This window comes from Struthio camelus, chromosome 11 (assembly GCF_040807025.1).
Source record: "Struthio camelus isolate bStrCam1 chromosome 11, bStrCam1.hap1, whole genome shotgun sequence".
In the NCBI taxonomy this organism is placed as follows: domain Eukaryota; kingdom Metazoa; phylum Chordata; class Aves; order Struthioniformes; family Struthionidae; genus Struthio; species Struthio camelus.
The window spans coordinates 6940039-6948039 of NC_090952.1; the positions used below are offsets into that span (position 1 = coordinate 6940039).

Here is an 8001-nt window from a genome sequence, read left to right on the forward strand (position 1 = left end):
TTCAACAAACGAACATGTCCGAATTTGCCTAACGAGTTACCCATACCTATTTCTAAACAAAGACCTTGAATTTGCAGTGAAACATCAGATACTCCTAGACGGGGGAAAAAATCCTGCTAAATGCAAAAACCAAACCCACAAAAATTAACAGTATCTCTCTCTTGCAATAAATTCCACAATGTTATAGAGGATCACCTGTACATTGGCTACAGTTTCCATTCTGAAGTCACGCTTTTTGTTATCAAAGAGGAAACTAGTAGGCAATGCTAACATTTTGGGGGTTATTTCTAAAAAGATCAACGTAAGCCTCAGGTATAACCAAACAATCTGTGATTACATGGTAACTAACACTGTTGACAGACATTATTTTAAAAAGAAAATAACATTTACATTGAAGTCTAGATTTTGCTTATTCCATGTGCCCTAATCCCTGAAGATTCTATTGAAATTATTTGTAGCATATGTCATCATTCATTTTGGGTAAAGATTCTATAATTTGAGAATGAAAAACACTATCACAGGCGAATGGCTGAACAGAAGGCTGACCGCTAGATGATCAAGTTGTGAATATGGATCCAAAATCCATATTTGCTGTTGATTCTCTTGCACAATTAAAAATGTTTGAAATGTCTGTCAACTCCTATTAACTTAATACTTTGATCCATTAACTGAAACTCCCTAGGGCCTTATAACCTCCGTAGAGTCCCAAATATCACAAGTGGAGCAAATAAAATGAAAAATCTAAAATCAGTTAAAACTTAAAGCATTGCCTATGGGTAAAACATTGCCTCATATAGAGACAGGATATAGAAGAGCAAACCAGTAGAAATCTCAACATTTCACATAGTTGTTCTCTACAGGCCCCAAGATTCTTCTCTGAAACCCTTATCATTTCTGCTCTTCAGGTAGCAAGTGCAGCTTTCACCAAATGAGACACATTTCTGCTTCAAGACATCGGCAAAAACATGCAGGATTTCAGAAGCATGCATTCAACGTACCGCCATCTGGTAGCTGCAGCTCTGAAAGCCAAACACTGTAGCACCCAACAAAGTTGGTTACAGTAACTAAAATAACACCAACTGCAATTGCTCCATCTTAACATGTGGCTGAAGTAAGATGGAACAAGAACATAATGTGGATGAGAAGGACCAAAACAAACGCCTCACAAAACACACTTGAGTTTTCAGTGTTTGTCACAATTCCAGTCTGAATGAGAATGATGCAGACACGCAGGAGCCCCCAATTTCATTATATATCAGAGGGCATTAATGGGAAGAGTCCAGCTGCTTAAGGTTTCTCCCCTTTCTCCCCACTAAATCTGCATCTATTTTTCATGGAGTAACTTCAAACAGTGTCATTTCTAGACCTAGGAAACAGCTCATATTAGTGGGAAAATACTTCTGCAGTATTTTGCAACTCCTTTATGAAAACGTCTTTAGTCATTCTGATCACAGAATCACAGAATGGTTGAGGTTGGAAGGGACCTTTAGAGATGATCTAGTCCAACCCTCTTGCTCAGGCAGGGTCACCTAGAACACATTGCCCATGAATGTGTCCAGATGGCTTTTGAACATCTCCAAGGATGGAGACTCCACAACCTCTCTGGGCAACCCATTCCAGTGCTCAGTCATCCTCACAGTGAAGAAGTTTTTCCTCATGTTCAAGCAGAACTTCCTGTGTTTCAGGTTGTGCCTGCTGCCCCTCCTCTTGTCACTGGGTACCACCGACAAGAGTTTGGCTCTGTTCTCTTTACATCCACCCTCCCTTTAGATATTTATAGGCACAGGTTAAGATCCCCCCCCCTCAGTTTTCTCTTCTCCAAGCTAAATAGTCCCAAGCTCTCTCAGCCTTTTCTCATAGGAGAGATGCTCCAGTCCCTTAATCATCTTAGTGGCCCTTCACTGGACTTGCTCCAACAGCTCCATGTCTCTCTTGTACTGCGGAGCCCAGAATTGGACACAGTACTCCAGGTGGGGCCTCACGAGGGCTGAGTAGAGGGGAAGAATCACCTCCCTCTACCTGCTGGCAATGCTCTTCCTAATGCAGCCCAGGATACCATTTGCCTTCTTTGACATAAGGGCATGCTGCTGGCTCATGGTCAACCTGTTGTTCACCAGGATCCCCAGGTCCTTCTCTGAAGAGCTGCTTTCCATCTGATTTTAGATCTGGGCAGAGCTGCACAGTATTGCAGAATAAGTTCATCAACTCAAGTATTACTTTATCAATTCAGAAGTTTGGGGTCAGCCTTTCACCACCTGAAAACTCAAAATTCCTGTGACTTGCATCAGCAAAATTCACAGAATCTATATGCTTCTGTGCCAAGGTTCAAAACTGACAATCAAAAAAAAAAGGTAAACCTCTGCAAAGTGATATGAGCTATCACGTCGTTAAAACCTATTTTTAAAGGTTGCTGGAAAAAATGCTATGAGTTTCTAATGACAAGGTCACAAAAACATACTTGCAGTCATTTTCTATGAATCAAAATTCAGCATGTAAGAGAACCAAGCTTTGTTATCAACACAACAACTTACATCAATATCAACACTCTCTGATAATGGGACACTATCCTACATTATCCAGTTTGGCTTTTAAAGCCTCTGCCTGTTTGGCATTTTCACTTGGACAGAGTCCCTGATCTCAGTCCTCTTGACGTCTAGTTCATCATCCACACAGAACACACAACACACAGCTCAATCCCATCTGGAAATCCTATCCAGGCCCTCATACTACCAAAGGACGGCTAGAGCAGGGCTAAACTGCCGTTGCTGTATTTAATGCATTTGCAGACTACTTTCAAGTTTTGTCTTCATGCAGCTCTGTATGCATTCCACTACAGTGTTACTGCCAATGGGAAATTCTTCAAATATAACATGAATTCCATGCTTGGATAGGACAATTTATTGCACCTTCCTCTATCTGTAGAGCATAAAGTGCAAAAATCAGTTAGGAAATCAGCTGATAGCCCAGCACATGCAGACTAGCCAAGAAAACAGCTTAGCTGGAACACGTTTGAAAGTAGTACTGAAAAAAAGTGGTGGTTCACCAAAACACTATGAAGCTTAAACACAGATGATCTGATATTATCACATTATCTTGCTCCTGTGTCAAGTTAATCTTGATTCCGACCTAGGTAATTCTCCAAAATAGCTCATACATTACATAAATGGAAAGAAACAATACTTACAAAAACTGCTCTTTTTACATCAAGCAACGAGGCTTATATCACACAATGGGGACTACATCAATGTAAATCATTTGTATTGAAAACCACCTCATTACTGATCACCACATTCTACCACTTGATCTCTTCTACAAGTCTATTTCAGTGCCTCCAGAACTTTTCACATTAAGGACTAAAGAAACAAGTTAACCAGGTAAAAAAAAAAAAAAAAAAATCTCCCAGCAATCCGCACTCCACATTCTCAAAAAAATAATAATTTCAATCTCAGCTTGCACTAAGTGACTGGAACAGGGGTATCTTACGTGTGAGATACAATAATGATTATTCTGCTCACTGTTTTTGGAAAAGAACATTTCTACTGTATCAAAACCAGACATTTCTATCTCCATGGGGTTCTGAAATTCTGAATCTCCATCTTTTCCCCTGCTCCTGGGGACAATGTTGATCAAGAAACATGATGGTTCATCCATCGGACTTGAAAGATGCTCTCCAAACTTAAAGAGTATACTCCTATTATCCAACAAGGTCTTCCCTTGCGGAAGCACACAAGTCTGAAATGAGTGAACTATGACAGCCTTCATTTAACATGTGATCTATTATTGTACGTTCTTCCTTCTGAAGAGTGATTGCGTGATGGAGATTTGTATGGAAGAAAGTGAAAAAAATACGCTGGAAGAAGACTCGGTATCTCTTGGGCCCACATTAGCATTCACTTTCCGTGTTCTCTCAATAATGCTTTTATTTAATACTAAGCTTTGTTTTAATTTTAATTCCTACCTTTTCTGCACAGTCTTTTCATGTTTCATGCTGTATACAAGAATACTTCTTCTTCTGAATAAGAAAGTTATTTGGGTGGACAAACATTGCCAGGGACCATCATCTGTCCACAAACCATTCACTTATTATGACAGAATTGTTTCATCTATGAAACGTCATCCTAAAAAAACTATGAAAATGAGGCATCTAAATATTTTTTCCTGTAAGGACACAATGCTTGATAATCCCACTGAAAACATGCTCTACAGTATTGTCTGAAACTTAATACTAAGCAGGCATCCTCCCAATGCATATACGGATTACGAAAGATGTCTTTCTAAACTCATCCACTTTTTTATCCAGACAGTTATAATTCCTGCTTGTAAGGGAAGCTACTGGTACCCCCAAAAAGGGGGAGAATCTTCTGAAATTTCAACTTAACTTTGACTTTAATCTATTAATTACGAAGCGCAAGTAGTTAAATAACACAAAGCTAGTATAGCAGGATATCTTTTTCAATTAAGGAGACTTTTTAGTTACCTAATACCTCAGATGCTCATAATAAAGAGGTCACACAGTATATTATGCCAAGACTCCACACCTCCTCATTTTAGGCTTCGATTCAGCCAAGTATTTTATCACCTGCTTAAGTGCCTAACTGAATCCATGCCTTAATTCCACCAGATGCTCACTTTTGTCTATTTACATGTACATAATATCAACTTTGTATTAAAATAGAACACAAATTGCATTAAAATTGGTGCTTTTCCGTTAAACACACATGATACTGCTGCTATAACTCTCACTGGTCTCCACACACCTTTTCTTACCACTTGCATCTGTCATTGTGTCCTGCCTAATATTAAAGTCTAAATGCTTGAAGACAAGTACATGGTTTCTTTATTTCACTGAAAGTACTTGTCTCTCCAGCACTGCTCGTCTCTTGCGTTGTTTCATTCCTCTAAGTTTCTTAACAGTTTTTTGCTTTTTAACAAAACTGAATGCACGCAAGACCGAGACAGGAACCAGGTTTTGTTTCGCAGCCTCCAAGCGGGGGTGCTAAGCCCTCTAAAAAAACTAGCACAAACATTCTTAAAGGGTTTGATCCATATCCTAAGTCAATGCAGAAATACTCACCTAAGCGAAAGCTGAATCGTGCCAGTGGGGTGCAGTTTAGTGACCATGTGAAACTTGAGACTACAACTCTTACATAGTTTCCTCTTCTGCTCTCATTTATTCATATTATCAGGCTTCAGACTGCTCCTTAGCTACCTGAGGTATTAGTCTGGTCCCATTATTTACCTTTCTCTCTATTGTACCTTAGTATTACGTAGAACAATACGCATAAACTTCTCAGACAGGGGGAAAGAGGGTTAACCCCCTTACCCTCCCTAGCTCTGTTCAGCATGGAGGCAGTTGTGCCATGTGACAGTGGAACATCTCAGTGACAAACTTTGTCACCCTTCTTTCCCAATCATTTATGATTACGTTGAACAGCACTTATGGCTGTTGGACTTCATTTTGGACGACATGGGACTTTTGTCTGGTTATTAAGCTATCAGACATCCATCATCTCAGAACAGCTTAGTTTCGGCAGTGAGATATCCTATGGAAAATTATTATGAAAGCCAAGTACGTTATATCAATGGAATCACCATCATTTTCACGTCGATCTCGTACAAGCCCAAACACACAAAGAACAACTACACACGCTTTAGCACATATGGCCAGTACCTCTCAATTTATAAGCTTACAGAGAAGCCGTTACAAGTCAGAATCAACATGGCTCTTTGAAAGCAAAGTAACCTTTGCTACTGATGTACTCACAACTCCATTAAAGGAAGTATTGCAAAGCCACAGCAGATGAAATGATAGTGATGGTTAAGAAGCACAGAAACTGACAGTTTGCTAAACACAGAAAAAGATACCAAGTATCTTTACAAACAAAGCTTCGTCCAATTATTTAAGAAACCCTAACTTGTAGCCCTCTATTGAAATTATTCCTTTGAGTAAGGAAGCACTTGTGAAAACTCTGCTTTCGTCAGTTTAAAATAATCTAAGAAACAGAAACACCACTGCAAGAAATAGAAACACTACTGCAATATTTACAAAATCAGTGGGAAAAAAAACTCATTCAAAGCCTTGACAAAATCAAAAGTGTTGTGGCATTGTGAACAAGAGAAAGCAATTAACTTTCCACTAATTCAATTAGCATTCTGCAAGTACAGTGCTGGAAACCGTTTTCATCATTAAGAACAGCATTTTAAAACTGTTCCACCGACTGCTGTGAAATGCTTCCAGGATTGACTTTCTTCTGCTCAGCAACTGCTCACAGACAGCCTTGACTCTGAGCTGTGTTTAGTTCCTTTTCAAAGGGAATGCTGGCCAAAAGGGCAGCAGGTTATATCTCCTGCAGTTATATTTTAAATATCATTACCTTTCTCATGGACATTCCACCAAAGTTGCCAAGAACGAAGACAATCTCAACTAAATACTAAAATCTGTAATGTCATTGCACTGCCTCAGACCTCCCATTTCTTAAAGGTGTTCTGAGTGATGACTAACACAGTTATATCTTTCTGACTTTCAGAGGAGCTAAAGCAGACATCCTGAACTTCACTGAGAATAAAATAAAGGCCAGCCAGCATCTTATCTATAACCTCATACGCACCTTTATTTCAGTGATTTCAGGACTTACTTTCTGCAGATTATGAATGGCGATCATACACGTAACTAAAAATGAGCAAAAAATATTAGAATCTCAATTAATGACATTATTTTCACTTTTTTGACTTCTGCCTCTAAGCAGGGCATCTAATATTTGGCCAACGACAGTGCGATATGCTCTGTCCCACACGTACTTTCTCCACAATTTATCCACTATAAATGTTCACACTTAAAAAACTTAACTTTGACAAAAAGGGGAGAACATTATCTAAATTTCAGAACATAATAACATATATCTAAATTTCATGTTGAAAATATCTTTTCTCCCTCAGTTACGTTTTTATCTCAAGTCATTAGAATGTGGTTTACCTGTACTTCCACGTAAGATGGATAACGTGGTGAAGTAATAGTGCGTGACACTGATAAACTGTAGCTCGTACAATTTTGCTTTCAGAACCCTGCTGCCAGCAGCAAAAGTTTTTGCAACTGGGTCAGCTGCATTTTGCTGTTGCCTAGAAAGTCCTGAAAAAGAGCAAAGATGATTTATGAGGGAGTCTTTTCCCGACAACAGTGAACAAGCATGGAGACCCGTTCTTGCTCTTTTTTGGGGTAAGAGAAGATGTAGGAAAGTGAGCTTCCTTCCTTTCAGTAGCTGTGGAACAGGAATTCAGATTTGACCTCCGTGAGCCAGATACCAGATCCAGCATGCCACTATATGGTGCCTAAACTGACACCAATTTTTTTTCCTCTCACAATTTTATTTCTAGGTCTTGTCTCAATACTAAATCCACCGTGACCTTTTTGGCTCACGTTTGCTTTGCAGTAGGTGACTTAACACATGCTTAAACTTACCTTACCAATCATTTACACCTGTGCATGGCATTTCATTGCCCTCAACTATTCTTAGATTTTTTTTCCCCTCCCCTAACTTCTGATTCCTCTCAGCCCCACGTGGATTTTCTTCCTCCTCAACACCCCGTTAACCCCCACAGGACTGAGCTCGGTTTCCAGGAAACCACGCTCCAGAAACCCACTTCACACTTGGGACAACTCACCAGGCCGCCAACCTCGCGGGTTAAAATCACCCCTTTCCCCACCTTCGTTTTGGCCACCAAGCAGCTGCTCTCTGCCTCCAACCCTGCCCCCCAGACGAGCGCCGCTAAGCCAGCGGGCAGCCAAAACCGAGGGGAAGGTGTTCCCCGTGGGGTTTTATTGACTGAGCCCCTGGGGATGCACCTGGAGAGGGGGCGAGGTCGAGAGGCCCGTGAGCTGCGCCGGTGCCTGACGGGCGCCACAGCGCAGCGGCCCGCGCGCCGGCCCGCCGGGGGGAGGGGCGCGGCGGGAAGGGGCCCTCTCAGCGGGGCCGGCCGCAGCCCCCGCCCCGCCCCGCCCTGCCC

At 40.9% G+C, this 8001-nt stretch overlaps 1 long non-coding RNA gene across 3 annotated transcripts in view; it reads right to left on the minus strand.

Annotated features, from left to right (window-relative positions):
- LOC138068698 (uncharacterized) overlaps positions 1–7933 on the minus strand; it is a 152128-nt gene extending 144195 nt beyond the window's left edge. For 2 of the 3 annotated variants that reach the window (XR_011143369.1, XR_011143368.1), the window contains exons 1-3: positions 7660–7933; positions 6974–7126; positions 6609–6670 (exon numbers count right to left, since the gene is read on the minus strand). This is a non-coding gene — a long non-coding RNA (uncharacterized lncRNA). The remainder of the gene's footprint in view (positions 1–6608; positions 6671–6973; positions 7127–7659) is intronic. The other variant, XR_011143370.1, reaches the window with a different exon arrangement.
- Positions 7934–8001: the final 68 nt, after the last annotated feature.